General features: G+C 36.6%; 1 pseudogene; it reads right to left on the bottom strand.

Annotated features, from left to right (window-relative positions):
- Positions 1–17,733: 17,733 nt before the first annotated feature.
- LOC116864387 lies at positions 17,734–19,117 on the bottom strand (annotated as a pseudogene).
- Positions 19,118–25,672: the final 6,555 nt, after the last annotated feature.

Raw genomic sequence — 25,672 nt, 5'->3', positions numbered from 1 at the left:
TTCCTTATGGGTATATCTTGTGAGAGCACTTCCCAGCCATCCTTCTCTATGCCATCTCCCACTTCTGTCTGCTTCCAGGAACCTGCCCGTTTATTCCAGTGACAGCACTCAAGGAAAACTGTATAGTAGTTCATGCTACCAAAACCCCCAGGAACTCTTTCTCTTGTCCTTTCTGCATCCAGTTCTTCCCTTTAACTTTCTCACACTTTAAGTCAACCATAGTTGGTTCCTATGGCTTGCAACCAAGAATCAGTATTTATACAATGTTCTTTGCCATTTTTCTGTCTTTTGCTTATCAATTTTATGAGCTTTTTATATACCACATGTATAAACCTTAAACTAAATCGGTTCTCTTCCATTTGTCTGGTGCATTGTAGTTTTGTTCATGTAGTGTCGACATTCAATTATTTAAGAAATGTATTGCTCTCAAATATTTCAGTATTTTTCTTTGTTATTTTTACCTTTGGTGTCATGTTTAGACAGGTCTTTGCCATTACAAGCTTGTGTACAAAGAATTAAATGTATATGTTTTGATTTGTGTTTTTATTTTTAATCTCCTAACTCATAAAATATTTATTTTTGCTTTTGTATGAGACGGTGATTTAACAATTTTCTACAAATAATTTAACTGAGTTTTTAGGTCCTAAAGTTAGAGTATACTTTAACAGTATCCTCGAATTTCAGAGTATAAGTACAATCACATATATCTTTTACTCAGACAGCAGTCCGGAAATGCTATGTCTCAAGCTTGCCAGGCAGCTCTGCCTTCTCATCACGAAGGACGCTTGCATCTCTGCGTCAGAGGCACTTGCTTCACTTCTTGCTACTTTTCAGTCAGTGGGAAGGGGGAACTAGAGACAAGCAGCTTCCTCAGCATCATACAACACATGCACACACACATAGAGGCACGCACACACACACACTGGCATCCTATTGACCAAGATTTAGGCACTTCACTATGCATAGCAGGTTGGGAAATACATTTTACTGGATATTCATGTGAACAGCCAAAACCTATGGACTTCTGGTATTTTCTATGATAAGGAGTCCTGCCAGTGGGTAGAAACATGCATTTTAAAAGGTTATAAAACATCCTAATACTCTTATTAAAATGGTAGTTATATTGAACATGGAAACTGAAAATGTACCTAGAAACATCAAGATTAGTATGTAGCTAACATTGTAAAATGGTGTATGTATGTGCACGCTGCACACATGCTGTAGCAAGTCAAATCTTTTCTTCCTCCTCCTTCACCGTCTCTACCACCATAATATTTGAATATTGTGCATGAGTTCAGAAGGTTTTTTTTGTTTTTTGTTTTTTGTTTTAACTAGATGCTTTTAAGGCTCTGGACATGCTTCATGGTACCCCTTTTGTTCAACTCTCAGATTCTTTTTGTGCAGACTAGGTGAATATGAGCAGTGATGATAAAAAGGATACATTAGTATGATTGTTTAAGTGGATTTATAATTTATGAAGTAAGTTCATCAGGAAATATAATATTCTTGAAAAGGAATGGCCTATATCTGATTTAGGAATGAATATTAAAGATCTAATAATGATGAAGAAATCAGAAATTCTATCTTCTCATCTAAATACAGAATCTGTTCTTAGTACTGATACTGATTTTTATTGTGATAGTTTGGACACAGTTTCATATTTAGTCTCTCTGTACTTTATTTTGGGATTATAAGTGCCCAAACTTTAGAATCTATTCTATAAGCCTTTGACTCCTTGCCGACTAGAATAAGATGTCCTTTAGAATAGTGTTGGTCTATGTGAAACATGGTTTTGATGCAGAGTAGTTTTGAATGCTTATTTTTGCAGTTTTTATTATGATGTATAACATATATAGGGACGTGTTTAAGACACATATGTACCTTTTGATAAAAATTACAAATCAAGTATCTGTGTAAGCCACCATTGAAGTCACAAACCATAATATTGCCCAGCCCCCAAAACCCCCAAGTATGCCCATTCCAGCTCACAACCCTTTTATCCTACTCCTAGATAAGAGAGTCCTTTCCTTTTTATATACATGTATGTCTCTAAACAGAATATAAATAGATTCATACTACCGGGGGGCGGGGGTTTGTGTCTTGCTTCATTTCAGCTTATATTTGAAGAGTTGATCCATGTTGTGTGTGTTGTAGTATATTCATTTTCACAACACTATAGTATTACCTTGTATTGATATACCCCAATTGATGTAGCCATTCTGCTGTTAATAAATATTTTGGTGGTTTCCAGGTAGTTTTGTTTTTGCTATTGTGAACATTGCTGCCAAGAACAATTTAGTATAAATGTTGTAGTGAATATTTGTAAGTTTTTGTAGGTTCTATATTTAGGAAGGTATTGCTGGTTCACGAGGTATGTTCTTTACCTTTGGTAATCATCATCTATCTATAGAAGGGGACACACTGTTGTCCAAGTAAAGTGCTTGTACCAAGAATGGTATTATTTTTAAGGTTCTTTAGCATCTCCTCAGATATTTGCTAAGTTTCTTGAGTGAGGAAAACAAATGTTATGGTATTGTATTTTATTATAAAAGTTAAAATACCTTGTAGAAAAGATGGAAACCAATTCTTTTCCAGCCATTAGTAAAAAGATATCTCAGTGTGGATAACATATATCAATATACAATTTAAAAATACATTATGGGGGCGCCTGGGTGGCTCAATGGGTTGAGCCTCTGCCTTTGGCTCGGGTCGTGATCTTAGGGTCCTGGGATCGAGCCCCGCATCAGGCTCTCTGCTCGGTGGGAGCCTGCTTTCCCCTCTCTCTGCCTTCCTCCCTGCCTACTTGTGATCTCTGTCTGTCAAATAAATAAAATCTTTAAAAAAATAAATAAAAATATATTATGCATCATATATAATATGTTATATTAATACACTATTATTATTAATATAATAGTATTGCATTGGTTGGGTATATGATGATTTATTTACCAGGCAAACTAATTGATAGATATTTAGTTCATGTCCAAGTTTTTTATTATTACCAGTGATGGATCCATAAAGACCTGGTAATTTTTGAGGGCTTATTCATTAGGTACATTTGTAATTACAGAATTATTGCTCATGGTGTATAAGCATTTTAAATTTTGATATATACTGCAAAGTTGCCCTCCAAAAAGCTGTATCAGTTTACCTTTTAATCAATTACTATTTGTCAGCATTGTATATTGTCAGAATACTTTATGTTTGCTGTTCAGATAGTTGAAAATATAATTTGGTTTGCATTTATTTAATTATGAGTGAAGTTGAGCATGATTCCATTTATTCTCCTTTTTCTGTCAACTGTCCATTAATATCCTTTGCCTATTTTTCTGTTGGATAGTTGCATTTTTTTCCCTTAGTAATTTGTGAAATTTATTCCAAATTAAAGAAATTAACATTTTTCTATTATGTGTTGCTAATACTTTTCCTATTTTGTGGTTAGTTTGTATACTTTGTAACTTTTTGTACGTAGGTTTTATTCTTATTTATGATTTTCATGTTGTGCGTAACTTGCAAATTGCTTGGAAGCCTATTTCATGTGTTGTCATTTGCTTTGTAAATTTATAAAGACAGCTAAATTTAGCTCACAAATAGCTCAGCTTTTTTTTTCTTTTTTACAAAGACGTGTGTGAACATCCTTTTAGGAACCACTATAGATCGTGAATACAGTGAAGCTAATCAGTTTTGGTCATCAAACAAAAATGTGGTTAACATTTAAATGACTACTATTTCCTTTTTCCTTCAGTGGCCCTAAAAGTCAATGGGTAGGAAAGTATTAGTAAAGGACGGTATCTTCTCGACATAAAGTATTACCCTAAAAAGTTAGAGAATACCTTCTCTCCAGCCTTCCTTCAATTTCATGTGTTACTTCATCTGCAGCACCGTATCGAATACTGTCAGAAGTACCAGCATCTCTTATAACAATTTATTCATGGATAAACTTTGATTTGTAATAAAGGAAATTGATTTATATGGACTTTATATTTGCCTTAGAAACCCTATAAGAGATATTTTAGTAGAATATTTAAAAGAACAGATATATGAAGTTCCTCAAAACACTTCAGGACATCCAAATGAGTTGTTATTTGCATATATGGAAATAATCTATGTGAACCTAGCTCAGACTCAGTTCTAAGCTAAAATGACTTCTAGTTAATCCAAATTAAACTAAGAGATATAACAAGTTCAAATAAATAGTAACACTTATAAGTAGTGGGGAGCAACAAGCCATGCAAGACATTTTTAGCTTATGTTCTTGTTTCATATGTATTTTAAAATTTGTAAAATTAACTAGTATGACATCAAATCTTATTTGTCAATCTTATTTGTCAATCTTCTTTGGCTTTTGTTCAGTAGACTAGGAACTCATAGCCACCAGAGAGTTCCTAGTTGGAAACATGAGATTCCATATTCCCTCAAACTAATCTTGTTCTCTCCAGAGTTCTTCAGCAGCCTATATAATAGAAGCATCAGGCCAGTTTAGACTGGACCTCATACTTTTGGTTTTAAAAGTTAAGGAAAGTTGCAGTTGGACTGAGGGAATTGTAACTATCCCAGGTCTGACATTTAAAGATGACCAAGATTTTCTAAGAGATTCTGAATATCACAAAGCTTATTATTTTCAATAAATGCATCTTGTTAAATATTTAACTAAATGCTATTTAGTTTATGGCTTTGTAAAACTTTATCTTAAGAGTTTTTTTTTTAACTGCATCTTAATTTTTATTTAAGTACTGTTGCATTTATAGTCCTGTGAGAAAACTATTTATTTGACTCCAATTCTAGAAATTAAATAAAACTATAATACCAGTTACATCATACATTAAAAATGTTCCTAACAGGGTGGGGTTATGGACATTGGGTAGGGTATGTGCTATGGTGAGTGCTGTGAAGTGTGTAAACCTGGAGATTCACAGACTTGTACCCCTGGCGGAAAAAAAAAACATATGTTTATAAAAAATAAAATTAAAAAAAAAATGTTCCTAACATATTTAAGTATCTTTACTTAAAATGTGTATTTCTCATTAAACTCTGGGATTAACTTGAAAAAGTATTTTGGACTATAGTATTATAAGTTGAATTGAACACTAAATTATGCCTCTACTACAGAAAATATAAGAGTCACTTAAGAAGTTTATTGGAATGTAAATAGAATTTTTCAGTTACTGGACCCCATCAGAAATAAACCTTTCTCAGTATCAGAAATTTCAAAGTAGCTGAAAATAGTTTTTTAAATGTTAGGATTTTAAACTGCCTTTAGAAATCTCTCTCTATATATTATTTCCTCTGCTTTTTAAGGGAATACTAAAGATACTTTTCTGGTTCAGGTCAACTTTTGGAATGAAAAGTTATCATAACATGCTGAAGGTGGTAGCTATAGGTAACAAGTTTAGGTTTATTGAGAGACAGTTCTCCATTCTCCATGGATCCTTTGTATTTCTACATATCTTGCAGAGACGTTGCCTTCGTTGCAGCCTTTTTTTTTTTTTTTTTTTTTTTGAATGTTTGTATAGCAACCAGCCTTTGAAGATTGAGATAATGTTTCCCTGGGATCAGAGAGCCGGTATGCTCACTGGCCATTATAGAAGGTTCAGGTTCCTTAAGCTCAGGTTTCCTAAATTCCTCTCAGTAACATAGCCACTGTATGTGCGGGTTTTACCTGGTTCTCTTCATGTTGCCTTGTGGGAATGAATTGGGGCTTGGGGAATTCATGCAAATGCTGATTCTCTCTGACTGCTATTACTGTGAAAAATAGTCTTTTGTTTCTGATCATAGGGTCTCATGTCTTCTGCCACTACTGATGAAACTATAGCAGGCTAAGCTGTTCACTTGCAAATAGGGTAAAAGTCTCAGAATCTTTGCAAGTCTTGACAAGATGATATAGAATAAGGATCAGTAAACTTTTTCTGTAGAGTTAGATAGATAATATATCTGTTACATATGCTTCTTTGATTTTTCTTGTGTATGTACATGGTCCTTTAAAAAATATAAAAACCATTCATAGTTTGCAGGCCATACCAAAATAGTCTTGGGCTCGATCTCACCAAGGGGCCGTATGTTTCTGATGTAGATAGAGCCCTGATGGACCTCCACTGTTGAACATGGAATTAAGTGGCTCTTCTGCTTTCCTAGCAAGTTCCTCAGAACCTAATTATTACAGGTTGCTTTTCACACACGTTTTTTAATGATTGATGATAAAATGGAGCTTGTACTGCTGCATATCTGCTGGGAAATAAAATACGCAAAATTAATTAGATAATAAAAAGAAAAGGCAGTGTTTTCCTAAGTGATTTTTCTGGAACATTTTCATCCTTACCCTCACTCTTGGCAATCAGTTGATTTGTGAGCGTATAGCTCTGATTTATTTGGTACTAACAGTAGAGGACACACAACTTGTCCCTTCTATGACACAGTGCTCACAGTAAAAATTTACATTGAGTTTTTGGGAGGGTTTATTCTAAAAATGTGTAATTTATTCCTTTGAAAGCAGTCATACGTTGACCCATGAGATTCTTGTTTTGTGTGAACAGAATTTCTCTAAGTATATGAAACATCGGGCCGGAATCAGTCATCTAATATTGATATATTAGATAATTTTAGTCAACCTTCTAGGACAAATTAAAAAGCTATTTTAAAACAAAACAAAACAAAACAAAAAAACATGTGGGCATCTCACAGTTAACAATAATGAATTAGCAGGCTAGGATCTCTGGGAGGCATGAGAACTAGGGAAATGGCTAGGTAATGGGGCTGCTTTTCCCCTAGGGGTAGAAGTGAAGTGGCTGGCCCATGGTTTTGCAGCCTAGAATAAGCACTTAAAGGCACAGAGATGGGAATCCAGGGCCCACTAAGCAGGAACAGTGGTGAACTACTTGTTCATCATCAGGCTAGGAACCAAGCATTACAGCTTAGAAGAAAATGAGAACCAGAAAGGAGATAAGCATTTCCAGAGACTACCACCAGCTTTAAATTATCTGTCTTTGGTCATTTGGAGGCGATCCTGGATTGCCAGTATTCCCAGGAACTTGGAGTAATTCGCTGTAAATCTCTTGAGAAAGATAACAACATTCTAGGCCTCAAGTTATTTTTACCAATTTTGCATGAGGGAGCAAGACCAAAGGGATAAAAAAAAAAAATAAATGCATTACAAAAAAACATTGGAAACAGTAGAAGAGCTACATAGCTACATAGGGACTTTTACATATTGGAGTTAACAGGTATATGCTCTGTTTATCCAATTATACTTTTCATGAGGCTAAAAGATTGAAAATTTATAGGAGTGCCTGGGTGGCTCAGTAGGTTGGTTGAATGTCTGCTCTTGGTTTTGGCTCAGGTCATGATCTCAGGGACCAGAGATCAAGCCCTGCATCCTGCTTTGTGCTAGGCATGAGGTCTGCGTGAGATTCTTTCTCTCTCTTTCTGCCCGTCTTCCCCACTCCCACTGTCTCTCTAAAATAAATAAATAAATATTATTGAAATTTTATAAATTATAAAGAAGCAAGTGGAAATTCTAGAATTGAAAATAAAATTGTAGTTAAGACATGAATGGACAGATACATCATGTAGAGAATTTGTGAAGTGGAATGTAGGTCACAAGAAAACATGCAGAGTGAAGCTTGGAAAGCTCAGATACAGTCAAAGTGAAAATTAGTAAAATTAAAGAAAGTATCCAAAATAAAGTTAGAGAGAGAAAAGGATGAGAAATAGGTAAGAAAGTATGAGGGACTTAGAAAATCTAGTGAGGTCTCAGATTCTTGGAGATTCCCAGAAGTCAAGGAAAGGAAGAGAGGAACAAAAACCATATTTGAAGATATAATGACCTAGAAATCTCCAAAGCTAATAAAGACATGATGCTCCCATTTCAGGGTGGCTAGGAAGTATAGGCAAGAAGAACAAAAATAAGACTTTACATCAAAGAAAAAAAAAAAAGTAGCTGAAAACCAAAAACAAGAACACTTTAGAGCAGCCAGAGCAAAAAAAAAAAAAAAAAAAGATGGCACAAAACTGCAACAACTGGTCCGAGAGCTGACTTTTTTTTTTTTCATTGTTCTAAAATATATATAACATACAATTTACCATTTTAACTATCTTTAAGTCTACAATTCAGGGACATTAATGACATTCATAATGCTGTGCAACCATTACTGCTTTTCATTTGTAGAACTTTTCATTTTCTTGAACCAAAACTCTGTACCCCTTAAAAAGTAACTCTCCATTCTCTCCTCCCCCCAACCCTGATGACATCTGCTGTACTTTCTGTCTTTATAAATTTGCTTGTTACAAATATTCCATACAAATGGCATCATAACATATTTGTCCTTTTGTGACTGGCTCATTTTACTTAGCATACTTTCAAGGTTTATCCAGTCTGTACTTCATTAATTTTCATGAGTGAATAGTATTTCATTGTATGTGTGTACCACATTTTGTTTATTCATCTATTTTCTGATATACACGTAGGTTGTCTGCACCTTTTGGCATTATGAATGATGCTACTTTGGACAGTAGTATGAAAGTGTCTGTTTGGATTCCTGTTTTCAGTTCTTTTAGGTGTATACCTAGGAGTAGAATTGCTGAGTCGTATGGTAATTCTATGTATTTTTGAACAACCACTCAACTGTTTTCCAAGAGGTAACATCTTAATAAAAATACATAAGCCAGAAAACAATTGAATACTATTTTCAAAATGCTGGTGGGAAATAACTACCAAACTAGAATTATATATCCAATGAAAATATCCTTTCAAAATTATGTTTTCATACAAACAAAAATTAAGAGAATTCACTATCAGACATGACTTATAGGAAATACTAAAAAGAATACTCTAGATAGATGTAAAATAATTTCAGAAGGTTGAAGATGCAGGAAGGAAAGAAACAATGAAAGTGGCAGATATGGGGGAAGGTTATATAAAAGAATACTGACAGTATAAAGAAATGATGATGATGATGATGATGGGAGGTGAAGTACAAAGACAATTAAAATACCTGACAAGAATGGCATATAAATCAGGAAGGTGTTGAGTTTCTAAGGACTTTGCTTTGTCTGGGAAGAGGGTGAATCTGTTAAATAACAGTAGATTTTGATAAGTCAATCATATGAGTTCTAATCATTAGGAAAATTGGTAAAAAGAAATAGTAAGAGTATATAACTTTCCAGTTAATATAAAGGGGGAAATAAAAAATCCAAACGAAGGCTAAAAGGAGACACAAGATAAATAGAAAACACTACATAAAGTGGTTATTTTTTTTTAATTTTTAATTAATTTATTTTTTTATCTTTAAAATTTATTTTTATTTGAGAGAGCATAAACCAGAAGAGGGAGAGAGAGAAGCAGAACTCCCCATCACCACTCTGCTCCTCCTCCTCGCCCCCCCCCCGCTGAGCAGGCAGCCCAATGCAGGGGTGTGACCAGAGCCTAAGGCTCTTAACCAACTGAGCCACCTAGGTGCCCCTGCTTTCTCTTTTCTTTTTTTTTTTTTTAATTTCTTTTCAACATAGCAGAATTCATTATTTATGCACCACACCCAGTGCTCCATGCAGTACTTGCCCTCCATAATATCCACCACCTGGCTCCCCCAACCTCCCACTCCCCGCCCCTTCAAAACCCTCAGATTGTTTTTCAGAGTCCATAGTCTCTCATGGTTCATCTCCCCTTCCAATTTCCCTCAACTCCCTTCTCCTCTCCATCTCCCTGTTATTTGTTATGCTCCACAAATAAGTGAAACCATAGGATAATTGACTCTCTCTGCTTGACTTATTTCACTCAGCATAACTCTTCCAGTCCCATCCATGTTGCTACAAAAGTTGGGTATTCATGCTTTCTGATGGAGGCATAATACTCCATAGTGTATATGGACCACATCTTCCTTATCCATTTGTCCATTGAAGAGCATCTTGGTTCTTTCCACAGTTTGACGACCGTGGCCATTGATGCTATAAACATTGGGGTACAGATGGCCCTTCTTTTCACTACATCTGTATCTTTGGGGTAGATACCCAGTAGTGCAATTGCAGGGTCATAGGGAAGCTCTATTTTTAATTTCTTAAGGCATCTCCACACTGTTTTCCAAAGTGGCTGCACCAACTTGCATTCCCAACAACAGTGCAAGAGGGTTCCCCTTTCTCCACATCCTCTCCAACATACGTTGTTTCCTGTCTTGCATAAAGTGGTTTTTAAGCACACATATATCATTAATTGCATTAAATGTAGAAGAGCTAAATCCTTCATTAAAAGACATGATCAAGATCGTACTATTTACAAACTCAAGATCGTACTATTTACAAACATGATATTTAAAGTGTGAGGATGCAAAGAGAATAAAAAGATATTAAAAAAATGCAAATACTTACCAAAGGTTTGCTAAGGTAGTGGTATAAATATTAGAGAAAGCACACTTTAAGGTAAAAGGCATTATTAGAAATAAAATGTAGGCTTCACAATAATAAGCATTTTTAATTCAGCATGAAGATGTAAAATATTTATGTATAACTATACAGCATCAAAATATATGAAGCATAAATTGATGTAACTAAAGAACTAAAATTCAGAATCAGAAAATTTTGACACACACCTCTCTCAGTAACAGAACAAACATTTAAAAATTGTGTGCGTATATGTGATCAGCAAGAATGTAGAAGATGTGAACAAGATTAACCAACTTGACAATAGATCACTACACTGGCAGGAAAATTCTAGACCCAGGCTTTTATCAAACACTTAAGGATGCCATATGTCAGTCGTACACAAGATCTTTCAGAGAAGACAAAAAGGAAACATCAACTTGTTTTTGAAGACCAGAGTAGTCTTCATACTCACACCTTACAAGCAGATAATGAGAAAGGAAATTAAAAAACTACCTCACACATACATAATGTATCAATATTAATGCAAAAGATTATGCATGATGACCAAACTGGGTTTATTTCATGAATTAAACATTGAGTTAATATTAGAAAAGCAATCAATATAAATAACCAAGCTAATAGAATAAAGGAGAATAACCAATTGTATCATAAGCTCAATAGATGCAAAAAGTGTTTGAAAAACTTCAACATCTATTTGTGAATAAAACACTTTGTAAACTAGAAGTAGACAGAACTTCTTTCATATGATACAGCATTAGTAAAAAAAACAAAACCCTACATTAAATACTATATTTATATTTAAAATATTGAAAGCTTCCCTTTTGAGATAGGAAAAAAATAAGAGTATCACATATTTTTATTATGTTGAATTGAATGTTATTATGTTGAATACTTCAACATTGTATTGGAATTCTAGTCATAAAACAAATAAAATGAATGAGTGAATAAATAAGTACTTGAAGAAATGAAACTGTCATTGTCCATAGTCAATATGCATGTGATTGTAGGAAATCTAAGAGGATCTACAGATAGAAGAAATATTAGGTGAGTTTAGCCAATTTGCTAGGCTTACACAGAATATACAAAAATCAACTGCATTTCTATGTACTGGCAAAAAAAATTAGAAAAAATAATTTTTTAAAATATTATTTATAGGGTGCCTTGGTGGTTCAGTTGTTTAAGTATCGGACTCTTAATTTCAGCTCAGATCATGATTTTGGGGTCAGAAGATTGAGCCCAGCATTGGGTTGTACACTCAGCAAGAAGTCTGCTTAAGGTTCTCTATCCTCCCCATCTGCTCCTCCACCTCCCTCCCTGCCCCTCGCATACTCGCTTGCTTGCTAACTCTCAAATAAATAAAATAAAATAAAGTAAAATAAAATAAAATAAAATAAAATGCTACTATTTAAAACAGTATTAAAAAGAACCATGGATTAGATCTAACTGAAGATATGCAAGCCCACCACGCAAAAAACTATCACATTTTATTAGAGCCATTAAAGAAATCCTGCAGAAGGGTATATTATGCCCATAAATCAGAAGACTATGTTGTTATAAAAAAGTTATTTCTTCCTTGAGTTGATCTATTGAGTCAGTGTAATTCCAATAAGAATCCTAACAATCTTTGTTTTAGGGGAGTCTTAACTGGGGAGCAGCACAAGTGATAAGCTGACTCTAAATTACATACGGAAATGCAAAAGGTTAAGAATAGCCAAAATACACATGAATTGAAGAACAAGGTGGAAGGACTTGTTGATATTTTTGTCTTAAGAGAAAGTTATTGTAATTAAGACTATGACATATTGGCACAAAAAAGACCAATGAAATAGAATAGAGATCTCAGACACCCCCCCCACACACACATGTGTATTTAATTTACAAAAAAACATGCCACTGCAGTATAGTGGAGGAAGAAGGTCTTCCCATTATATGCTACTGCACAAATGAATTTCCACATACAAAAGAAAATAAATGATCCTTTCCTTACATTTTACACAGAAATCAACTTAGTGGGATATCACATCTAAATTTAAGAGCCATAACAATTCTTCCAGAAAATAATAAAGGAGAATACTTTTACAAATGCATGGAAAGAATTGATTTTTTAAACATACCACACACGTGCATGTGCACGCACGCGCACACACACACACACACACACACACAGATTGTAAAGGCAAAGTTTAGTAAGACTATATTAAAATTAAGAGCTTCTCTTCTTAAAATTAACAGCTTCTCTTCATCAAAATATACTATTAAGAGTGAAAAGTCAAGACAAACTGGGAGAATGTATTTGCAACACATATAATAGAAAACAGGTTTTATTCAGATACACAGAGAATCTCCTACAAATCAATATGAAAATGCTATAACAACATAGTAGAAAAGTGGGCAAAAGACTTAAACAAAGAGGTATCCAAATGGCCAGTAAGCTACCAATATTGAATTTCATTAGTAATCATGTTAATTTTGATTAAAACCAAAATAAAATTTTTGCATACCTAACTAGATAGACACACTTAAGAAGGCAGCTAATGTCAAGTCTTGGTGGGGATGTAGACCTAAAGAAACTCTTCCATTGCTGGAAGGAATATAGACTGTTATAGTCACTTTGGAAACCAGGCTGACAATATTTCCTAAAGTTGACCATAATTATCTTCAGTAATCTGTGATTCTCCTACAAGATATGTACCCAACAGAAATGTGTATGGAGAGATATGCACAAATATGTCCACAGCATCATTATTCACAGTAGCCAAAAAGTGGACATAAGTCACATGTCTATCAACAGTAGAATGAAAAAGTAACCAGTCACATAGTCATACAATAAAATATTATACAGCCATGAAAATGAATGAGCTACACCTACATGTGAGAACATTGATGGATATCACAAATGTAGAGAGGAGCCAAGCACAGCGGGTGCATACTAGGTGATTCCCATCATGTAAAATACAAAAACAGGCAAAATTTTATATTTTAGGCATCCACACGTAAGCAGTCAGCCTATAAGAAAATGTAAGTAACTGATTACCACTGAAGTCTGAGCACTGGTTACCTTCAATTGGTACATAGGAATTAGTGATTTGAAAACAGTACAAGTGAGCATCTGCTCATAAATTTCTGCTAATAAAATTCTATTTCTTGAGTTGGGTGGTGGTTACACATAGTGTTTTGTGTACTTTTCTGTATATGTTACATTTCACCAAAATGAAAAAAAAGATTTTAAAGCCATGGTTGGAAGAATAGGAGTTGGGAAGCAGTGAGCTATTCTGTGACTTCAAAAATTGGTTCTTACCCCTGGGGATAAAAATATATGTTTATAAAATTAAAAATTAAAAATTAAAAAAAAATGAGCCATGTTAAGATCTTATACACTAAACTTAGCTGTTTGTCATGAGCAACACTGGTTATTATTTTAATAAATTACCACCATCCTTGGCCAGACTAAGAAAAAGAAAAAAAAAAATTGGTTCTGATGTTACAAAAATGTTAAATGATTATTATATTTTTCAGGATGCTTTTGGTTTCAAGCAATAGAAACCTTTCTCAAAATGGAATGAAATACTTAAGCTAGTACTATGGAACTTCTAGTAGAAACTCTAGTGATTGATCCCGGGACTCAGTATCAGTCATCTGTCACCAGCCAAGATACATAATAAGTTTATTTATTGAATAAAAGTCAGGACTCTTTCTCTAACTCTAGATTCTGTTTCTCTTTCCATGTTAACACGGTTTTTCTTCTACTGGTGAAAAATTCCTCCGTGTGGTAATAAAATTGCCATAAGTCATTCCTGACATTGTCCTTACAGCTTGCACTCACAAAAGAGGACTTCCTTCTGAAAGAATTTAGAATATGCCACCCTAAAATACATCAATCTGGCTTATGGATGATTTTGAGCTGAAGGCAGTTGAGAAAAAGGAAACAAAACAAACCTCTCAGCAACCCCCATCCCCACCCCTTCACTGTGAAGGATAGAACAATTCTTAATCACTGGAGATAATTCTAGACTGTTACCTGCTCAGAGATGGCACCAGAAGAATCTATATAACAAACCTTACTAGCTAGACTTTACCTTCTTAGTTTCCTTCATGTATTTATCTTCCCCAAATTTGCTACCTTTGAAAGCGTGAACAATTTTCCTTTGTCTTGTCACTTCTCTATCTCACATTTATTTTTCTTTTGTTAAGATGCAATATAAGCCCAGTTTCTAACCACTCCTTTGAGTTAGTCATCACTGAGTTCTCCCAAAATGTGTGCAATGCACACATTAATAAACTTCTGGGTGTTTTTTCCTTATTAATCCGTCTCTTGTCAGTCTACTTTGTAGGACACCAGCCATTGAACTGAAGACCATACACTTCCTATTGACTGACAGAAACTTCCCAGGGAGGTCTCCACTCTGCTTTGGATTACTCTGAACTGGGTCATGTGCACACTGTTAGGACTGGCTCTGGGCCGGTAGGGGTAGGTTCAGCCTTCCAGAACCTAGAGGGATGGACGCTGGCAAACTGACTGAACGACTGCATCATGAAATCCTTTTCATAATAACCATTTTGGTCTAAAGCAGTGCTTTTCAACTCAGGCTGCCTGCTAGCATCACCTGGTGAGGTTTTAAAAAATATTGATGCAGATATTCCAGACCAATTAAATCAGAAGTTTTTGGATGTGTGTGGTGGAGGGGAAGGCATTGATAATACTTTTCTAAGTTTTCCAGATGATTTTGATGTGGTATTTCATGTTGTGAACCTTGGGATTATTGTATAAATCACTGAGGTAATATTCAAGAAATAAAATTGGAAAACATATTTGTAGATATTGATCTATTGTCTCAGGTGAGTGCTACAGTTACTTAATATAAAAATTACTTTTTTTTTAAATTCATAGGTTGCGATAACCTGTGATTCCAATTAAAGACTTTAAAAAAGAGAAGAGTTCAGCCCTTCAAGTATTGGTTTGCACTCCTTAAGCCAGAGGTAAATATAACACCTTTATAAACTCTTGATTAACAAGATAATCAAAGTTAGGTTAACTCTATTTGCACATAAAAAAGAAAAGTGGTTCGGGGGCGCCTGGTGGCTCGTGGGTTAAGCCTCTGCCTTTGGCCCAGGTCAGGATCCTGGGGTCCTGGGATCGAGCCCCCGTCTGGCTCTCTGTTCAGCGGGGAGCCTGCTTCCCTTCCTCTCTCTCTGCCTGCCTCTCTGCCTACTTGTGATTTCTGTCTGTCAGATAAATGAATAAAACCTTAAAAAAAAAAAAAAGTAAAGTGGTTCACATTCTGCTTTAAACCAGTAAGAAGTGGATTCATTAGCATCTCCTAGAACCTACTGGTACATACTAGTTCATCAGCAATATAGATGATAGATTGTTCTCTGAAAGGAATTATTTGAAAAATACATAAAGTTTCCATTCTATCCTGTTTTCTCATGGGTTATAATTGCATTTGAAATGCTGTTTTTTTTCAAAAGCCAAAGCTACTCCTCTGGAAATACAAAGGATCAGACTGTAATAATTCATCCAAGGCTATTATAAGATAATCTTACAAACTCAATATGAAAAAGGGCAGCCACCATTTCTGAGTTCTAATACCATATTGATAGATAGATTCTAATATTGTACTAACAGATGCTACTATTGTGCTAATCCAATGTGTCCATGCTTACCCTTCTCTCTTTTAATGTTAGACTCACTATGCTTTTGTATGCAGCAGCATGACACAGTGAAAAATAAGTTTTAGGATCAGATACACCTGGAATTAAATTCTGTCTGCTTTTTATCAACAGTGAGGCCTTGGGAAGGTTAACTTCTTAATGTCTTATTTCTCTCTACTGTAGGATAAGAACGGGACCATCATGAGCCTTAGGAATGACAATCACCATCCTTCTACTATTTTGCTTCAGAATTTTTAAAAACATACAAGTATAAAAATGAGTAAATGTATTCTTCTTGTACAAAAAAATTAACCATTGCAGAGAAGGAATTTAGACTTTTAAGACCACTAATATCAGTCTGGCACATTTTGAGAGACTAAATAAACAAACAAGGGCCAGAATATATATATAAATAGAACTCTGATACACAACCTCTGCAACAAGCAGGCTCATAAGCCAAACCACAAGATCTGCAGCAACTGGTCCAGAAATCTCAGAAGCTTGATCAATCATGGTCAGCTTCCAACACAGGAGCAACCCAAATATGCTCTCCAGACCAATCACATACGACCCCTGACTTGTAGTTAGTCTGTCTCTAGCTTCCCATGCCAATGATTTACAATCGCAACATATCTGAAGCTTGCTTTCTTTTTTCTTCACTGTAACACTTCTTTCCACCACTCTTCACCACTGCCTGTTTTTGTATCTCTGCCAAACACCAGTGATGATAGCGCACTCCCTTGCTGCTGCAAGCTCTCACTAAATAGCCTTTGATTGTTCTCCTTTGGTGGTCTTTCTTTACTTCCACAATATCCTTCCAGGTCTTTTACTGTGTATTTACAGATGGACATTTCTATTTAATCCATAGAAAATTTATTCCACCTTATGGGTTTTTAAAAAACAAAAATATTGTCATTTGGTTCTGTAACTCGACTTAAAAAAATATCCCAGAAATCTATCCCTATTAGTTCATCCATATTGTTTTCAGTGGAGGGTGGTAGTGATATTTATCCTGCCTTCTTGTAACACGGTTAGGTCTCTGGTGCTAACTACTGTAGAGTTTTATAGGTGGTTTGCTTTCCTGTGCCCATCACAGGGGACTGTCTTTTCCATCTTGGCACTGACATCCCACTTCCCCTCCTCCTCCCCAGGCCATTCCTCCTTTAACCCTCATCTTAGAGCTGCAACTGATTCTCCATGACCCTGGCTGGTCATAGAGAATGACCAGCCACTACTAGAAAGACCCCTTGAGGGTCTGCTAGTGACAGCCGTCCTGGGGCCATTTCTTCAGCCCTGAAAGGTTAGGACATGCCTAAGGCTGAGGAGACATTGGTCTCTGGTGGATCTAGGTCCTGTGTTTGTCTGTTCAACTTCCTCATTACCCATGTGTGACAAATGCAAGTCTTAGTCATGCTAGATTCTTTTACCCTGAGTCAATTTTCCAATTGTACATAAGGAATTTCTTCCAATGGTTAACCTTAGAAACCAGTTTGAGGAGGAAGTAAAATTAAATGCTTCATATATCCTTGCTTTCACCAAATAATTTGGATAAACTTTATAGTTACCCGAATAATATCCTCTCCAGTGAATACCAAAACATTCAGAATTAAGACATTGATGGTAGGGTCTTAGAAGACCCTACCATTTTTTTTTTTTTATATTTAAAACAGAAACATCGCTTTTATTGACAAGTTAGGGCCATGGACAGACAGCTTCCAGAACAGAAAAAAGTCCCAAGACAACGGAGTGTAAAATCATAGCAGACAGCCTAATACTCTTCACCCTCATCCTCTCCCTCAGCACTATCCGCTCTGACCTCCTCATAATCCTTCTCAAGGGCAGCCATGTCCTCATGGGCCTCAGAAAACTCTCCTTCCTCCATGCCCTCCCCCACATACCAGTGAACAAAGGCACGCTTGGCATACATCAGGTCAAACTTGTGGTCCAGGTGAGCCCAGGCCTCAGCGATGGCTGTGGTGTTGCTCAGCATGCACACAGCTTGCTGGACTTTGGCCAGGTCTCCACCGGGCACTACAGTGGGAGGCTGGTAATTAATGTCCACTTTGAAGCCAGTGGGGCACCAGTCCACAAACTGGATGGTACGCTTGGTCTTGAAGGTGGCAATGGCGGCATTGACATCTTTGGGAACCACATCGCCACGGTACAACAGGCAGCAAGCCATGTATTTACCATGGCGAGGGTCACATTTCACCATCTGGTTGGCTGGCTCAAAGCACGCATTGGTGATGTCTGCTACTGTAAGCTGTTCATGGTAGGCTTTCTCAGCAGAGATGACGGGGACATAAGTGGCCAGAGGGAAGTGGATACGAGGATAGGGCACCAGGTTGGTCTGGAATTCTGTCAGATCAACATTCAGGGCTCCATCAAAACTGAGGGAAGCGGTGATGGAGGACACAATTGGCTAATAAGGCGGTTAAGGTTAGTGTAGGTTGGGCGTTCGATATCAAGGTTTCTACGACAGATGTCATAGATGGCCTCATTGTCTACCATGAAGGCACAATCGGAATGCTCCAGGGTAGTGTGGGTAGTGAGGATGGAGTTGTAGAGCTCAACTACAGCTGTGGAAACCTGAGGGGCTGGGTAGATGGAGAACTCCAGCTTGGACTTCTTGCCATAATCGACAGAGAGACATTCCAACAGCAGGGAGGTGAACCCGGAACCAGTTCCCCCTCCAAAGCTGTGGAAAACCAAGAAGCCCTGAAGACCTGTGCACTGTCAGCCAGCTTCCGAATTCGGTCCAAGACGAGGTCCATGATCTCCTTGCCAATGATGTAGTGCCCTCGGGCGTAGTTGTTGGCAGCATCTTCCTTGCCTGTGATGAGCTGCTCAGGGTGGAAGAGCGTAGGTGCCAGTGCGAACTTCATCAATGACTGTGGGTTCCAGGTCTACAAACACGGCCCGGGGCACATGCTATAGAGCTCCCAGCAGGCATTGCTGATCTGGACACCAGCCTGGCCGACGTGGATGGAGATACACTCACGCATGACTGAGACTTATAGGGTTCATTGGGGCTGGAGGAGGAGAGGGGATGGCGACAAGGTTCTCCCGCTGACAGACTACCAAGGAGTCCGGGGGAGAAGTGGTCTATTTTTTTTTTTTTTTGGATTGGCAAGAGGTCCTTTATTCACCCTAACAAATATGTTCAAAGTGCCAGGATTCAACCCTTTCTGGCTATATAACAGGTAACTGAAATCAATACAGTGAGTGTCATTCTCCTTCATCGTAGGCAGCTGAAGTCTGGCTTTTTCTCCAGGGTCATGATCTGAAGAGTCCACTTCACGTAGAATTGCTTCTACAATTTGACAGTTCACATGGGATAGTAGAGCCTTTAGATCCAATATAAACTACTTAATGCATTTTATGAGTGTATATACCATGGGACAATATAGCTTTGTATTTGAATCTTGACTCCATGGGTTCAATGAACTTGAGCAAGTTTCCTAGTTTCTCTGAGTCTGTTTTCGCATGTCCATGATGAAGATGAGATTTACTTGCTTCTTATGGTTCCTTGGAGGAAAAACTTTCCTCCACCCTCTTGTGTTCATTAACTGGGAACTTATGAATGAAGCTGAAAAAGGACAGAATAGCAAGAGAAAAGTCAACTTTTATTCACCTATGCAGTGGGAGCACAGATGTGACTCCAAACAGCTAAAGACAGGAGTTTAAATATCTAACTTATTAAGGGGAAAGAAGGAGGGAGAAGAGACTCTAATGGAAAGAACAGATGGGTTTCTAGAGGAGCAAATGGGAGATAACAAAGTCTGTGCTAATATTTGTTTATGCAGGTGCAAGTGGCCTTCTCAGCCCTCTTTCCAGCCAGTAAAATTCCCCTGCAAGGGGATTTATGGCAGCCTCACTCCCAGAAGTTTCTGCCTTAAGCTAGATAAGAGAATCTCCAAAAGTCTTCTTCCTGTATCTGTTATATCTCAAATGTCTTTGGTTTAAAATAATCTTTATACCAGCTCGTGGGTCTGAGTGGATCCCCACAGGGTGCTGTGAGAATAATCAGGGTAAATTTGGTGAAGCTCTTAGCACAGCATTCCAAGTAAAATTTGCAACTTATTATTGATATTTGAAAATTAGACTTTAGGGATACCTGGGTGGCTCAGTTGGTTAAGCAGCTGCCTTCGGCTCAGGTCATGATCCCGGCGTTCTGAGATAGAGTCCCACATCGGGCTCCTTGCTCGGCAGGGAGCCTGCTTCTCCCTCTGCCTCTGCCTGCCATTCTGTCTGCCTGTGCTCGCTCTCTCTCCCTCTCTCTCTCTGATAAATAAAAAAAAAAAAAAAATTCTAAAATCATTAAAAAAAAAAAGAAAATTAGACTTTAGGCCTTGCCATTAGTAGCACATGGGAAATTATGGTGATTTTTTTTTTAGTACAAATGTTGACCCTTTGCATAGATCTCAGCTGGCTTGCTTAATTCCTGGATCAGCATTTCTTGTATTCAGTTGCTGATACACCACTTTTTGCTCATAATCAACCTAACTTTCCCAAATCAATTTCTTACTGGTTGTTAAACTTGCCATAGAATTCACTGCAATTGTCCTAAATAATTTGGGTGGCTCAAGAAAACAAACATCTTTTAAGATTCTTTTTTTCCCTAACTTCTTCCTGACTTCCTATGGATGTTCTCTGGTGTCCCTCAAGATGTTTTTTTTTTGTTTTGTTTTTGTTTGTTTGTAGGGTTTTTTGTTTGTTTGTTTTGTTTTGTTTTCATATTCTCTTCATCTCATTTGGCTTCTTGTTCCTCAGAGGAGAAAAAGAAAAGTGGTATGTTTGTTTTTGTAATCCTCTTATGTCATCAGTTGTTTATAAATGCTTAGCATTTATAGGGCCACTCACTATGGGTTAGTGGAGAAGGTGCATCTTACCAACAGATATCTTTTTTTGCCATTCGATAATGTCATGGACTTCTACACAAGTTTCATGAAGTTGGAGTGAACAAAATCCTAATATATTTAAGGTAGGTCAGAAGATATGCATATGGGGGTATACTGCTTGCAGGAAGATAAGTAAATTCTCTTCAGACATATAATTAGCCAGTGTTACCTTCTGCTGCCTAAATTCCCTGGATAAATATTTGGTTTACTTTGCTTGGGAAAGCATTACTCATAATAAAAATACCTTAGCTGTTCCGTATACAAATGCAGTGAAAAATAAGCATGCATATTAACTCACTATGTTGCGTCAGTAATTGCTATTTTATTGGTCAATAAATGTTTTATTTATTATGATATTAAACAATTGGGATAGATATATAAATAGAATTATTTACTAATTTCTAAAAATACAAACTGTGTCTTGCTTATGAAAATGCATTTATAAAATACTTGAGTTGGTCATTGACATGGAACATTATTCCTTTTTGTATTCAGCATTGCCACGAGAAAACATTTAATGCCATCCCTGAAAACTAATAAGCTTACATTTGTTGGGCCACCAGGGGAAGTAAATTCTAGAGCTAAGAACTCCTCACTGATTCTACAGTCAACTGGAGTAAAATAAGATCAATATCCATTTAGTTGAGCACATAGCCTGGCAAAATGCATAAGAAAGAACTAGTTTGGTAGCTATAGGAAATATGATTATTAACATATTTTTCCAATATATTCAATTAAACAAACCAGTATGTTGTTTTAAAACCAGTGATTTTCATTTAGTTAAGACTTACCATATTTGAGAATTAGAATGGGAACTATGAAATGTCAGAATGGACATCAGCTTTTGTCTTGGGCTTTGTGGATGGGGAATGTGTGCCTGGCATTTGTTATAAGACATGGGGTTGTAGAAGACCTCTTTCTTGGGTTTTTCTCTTTACCCCAGAAAGAAATTGAACCCTAAAATGTCACTTAAAATATTGCCAACCCAAATCAGAACATCATTTACAATAAAAAGATAATGCCTCAGGTCTACAACCATAGTTTCTTGGGTAATTCAGGATAGGAACTACTCATTTTTCTAAATTGCCAAGATAATGGAGGGGTTATGGAGTCAATTAGCCTGAATTACTCCAGTGGTTGACTGTGTAATTCAAATAACTCGATAACTCTATCTCCATACTTCATCATTTTGAGGCTTATTTTTAAAAAGTGGCATTTGTTCAGTTTTCAGATATGTTATTTAAAACTGAGGTGCCTCTTATTGAAAACTACCACTAGTTAGTGACTGAGGCAAAAACATATATTTTCTTCTGCCTGATGGGATCTTAAAGATCTTGATGATTATTTTTAATTATATTATTGTCTGTGTATTCCATAGCATCTTATTTTCTTCAGCTAACAGATGAAAAGTCTGAAAACTAGTCTTCTTACCTGAACAACTGGCCGTCTTAGAACTCATAGGAACAAAACTGAATGTTTACAAGACAGATCAGGAAGAGGTCTCACTTCTATTATTTTATTTTATTTTAGAGAGAGAGAGTGCCCACAAATGCACTAGCAGGGGGGAGGGGCAGAGGAAGAGGGAGAAGCAGACTCCCCACTGAGCAGGGAGCCCAATGTGGGACTCGATCCCAGAATCTTGGGATCATGACCTGAGCCAAAGGCAGACACTTAAATGATTGAACCACCCAGGCACCCCGGAGCCTGACTTCTAAAAGACTGATGATCCATCATTTTAGTATAGAGGGTTCCATATAAAAGCTGCTCAACATGGATTCTAGAAAAAGCAGCTATTTGGCTTTGGAAGACAGACCAGAAGTAACACCTGGATAGCCTGTCTCTATATGATCGTCATCCCTGCTGACATGCCATTCTAGGTAGAGGTGATGCCAAGCCCCAGTAAAGGAGCTGGGCACTGCTAAGCAGGATTTTTACTTCTTATGGGGTACCAGAGCAGAATGAGAACCAAGACTAAGGCAGAAGTTCAGCCAAACAAAGTAGTGCCAGGGACACAGGACCAGGATTGAATTCTGTCATCAGAGACATCAAGTAGCCACACAGAATTCCTGACTCTCCAGCTCCCTCAAATCTGCTTCTCTACCTCCCCCATTTCAATAACTGGTACTGCTACCTATTGCCACTTAGGCCTCCATATCATATCTATTACTTCTTTATTTCTCAACCCAAAGGTTCCATTCTTTTCTTTCATGGTAAAGCTTGATTATATATTAAAACAATAGCCAAAATCAACATAAAAACTAGCTTCATTTCGCTAAGGGCAAAAAGAACTTAGTTATACAAATGTGGGACCCACTTCCACCCTTTTCAGGAGATGGAAAATATTTATTTTATGTCCTGAAGGTGCAAAAATGGAGAAGTGGAAAGGTACTCTTTCCCATGAATTGACTAGCATGTCCTCCTCCTTCTTCTTCCCATACTACTACTACTACTACTACTACTACTACTACTACTAATTTTTCTCTTCCTCCACCTCCTCCTCCTCCTTCTTCTTCTTCAAGATTTTATTTTTAAGTTATCTCTATTCCCAATATGGGGCTTAAACTTACAACCCCGAGTTCAAGTCACTTTCTCTACCAACTGAGCTAGCCAGGCAATGCTAGCATGTCCCTTTTAATACTAAATTTTAGAGGGAAAATATTCTATATTAAAACAGTCTAATTGTTCACATCCAGCACACAAATAACTGCTAGAAATCATTTTTTCTGAAGGAAAGTACCATGTAATTTCCAAACAAAGGAAAATGATGGGCTTTGTTCTCACTTCATTTTCCCTCGTGTTTGTTTTTCAATTACTTGAACCTTCTGGTAGAAATATTAAAATGATAATTTTACACTTTAGTCACTTTTTATCATATGTGAAAAATGAGCCACTGATATGATAAATAAATCTTCACCTTATTCTGGTTGAGCTGAGATGAAAGAGTGTTAAAATCTGACACCAGGGGCACCTGAGTGGCTCAGTGGGTTGAAGCCTCTGCCTTCAGCTCAGGTCATGATCCCAGGGTCCTGGGATGGAGCCCCGCATCAGGTTCTCTGCTCAGCGGGGAGCCTGCTTCCCTTCCTCTCTCTGCCTGCCTCTCTGCCTACTTGTGATCTCTGTCTGTCAAGTAAATAAATAAAATCTTAAAAAAAAAAAATCTGACACCAGAAACAACAACAACAACAACCCCACAATAATTTGACACCATCACCATATGTGCTCCAAATGATATCAGGTTTCTAATTTTCAATAACCACAGAGGTATAGACTTTTTTTTGCCTCTACCAACAAATTCCACTCTTAATTTAGTTCCAAAGTTTATCATATTGTGGTGAACATAGAGAAACTTTATTTAAGGTTGGTGAATATCATTTCATGATCAGAAAGAGTTAATGTGACCGAACATTCTAGATGTCTCCTTAACAGCAGGCATTGTGAATAATAGCGCTTATTAATATATTTTGTTTTGGTATAGATCTTGATGAGACTCAGGAACTGTCCCCCTGAACACTTTTATTACTGCTTAGTATGTGTCAGTTCTTGGGGTGGGTACCATGAAGAGTAAGACATAATCCCAGTACCTAGAAAATGCAGAGTCTACGTGAGTAGAGACTCTTGAATTTTTTTAACCTTTGATTTGTTTCTGTGAAAGTGTTTTTGAGAGGACACCACCAAAGAAGCAACAGAAACATCCATCAGACGTTAAGAATGTTTATCGTTGAATGACTGAGTGATTGCAGGTACTTTTATATTTCTGAATTTTTGTTTGTTTTGCAAGAGTATATTTAGTATTTTATAATCAGAAAAATAAACACCAGCTTTTAAAGTGATGAACAAGATCTTATAGTACTTTTTCACAATAGTGTGCTCAAAAGAATATTTGTTAAGTGAATAAGTACATTTTTCAAATTATCAAACTTTTCTCATTTAAGAACATTAAGGACATTTATTTTGGGTCAAAAGCACTCCCCAGATTTCTGCCAGAGGAGTTATTCTGCTAACTTTATCTTCAACTTTTGAAAACCACTGACCAGAAAATAAAGAGCTTGAAAAATTCTTTGGATGTTATATTGTACCCAAAAGATAAAATGGTGAATTTATTTTATCTCCTCTCATTTTTAGAACACTCTATAAACAAACACCGTTGATGTGTTGGACGTATACATAGTTTGAGGGTCATGATAACTTGAACTGAATACACAACTGGCCAAATTCTTCCAACCCATTTTGATGAAATAGATTAGAAAAGAGAATGTAAAAAATGTCTTAGTTGTAGGACATAAAGATAAATAAATGTGATGAAAACCAACTTTAAGTTACTTGAATGATTTGACCTGGATCCAAGGGTAAACGATTTCAACACACAGTCTAAAAGTTTAGGTTAGTTGGCTGGACTGTGAGAGCTAATGAGTCCAGTGTTCCAACTTTAGAGAATTCACTCACTTTCTTTATTTCTTTAGCAAGGGACTGCACAGCACACTGGTCAAACTTCCTACTTCCTACACAGATGTGCCATAGTCTTAAGGAAAACCAGAATAATGGGAATATAATATATTGGGAATATAATGGGAATATATTGGGAATATAATATAATGGGAATATAGCAGCATCATCAGAAAATAGTTCAAAATACGAGGTTTAAAAATAGTGGGTGGGGAATGTTTTTGCATCATTATTGGGGGTGGAGATGGAAAGGTGATAGTAGTTGTGGGTAGAATTCTCTACTAAATAGATTTATGCCACTGAGACAT

This window comes from Lontra canadensis, unplaced genomic scaffold (genome assembly GCF_010015895.1).
Source record: "Lontra canadensis isolate GAN:19392208 unplaced genomic scaffold, GSC_riverotter_1.0 scaffold5, whole genome shotgun sequence".
Taxonomy (NCBI): Eukaryota; Metazoa; Chordata; class Mammalia; order Carnivora; family Mustelidae; genus Lontra; species Lontra canadensis.
The sequence above is the reverse complement of the archived record's forward strand: the minus strand, read 5'-3'. Positions and strand labels throughout refer to the sequence as shown.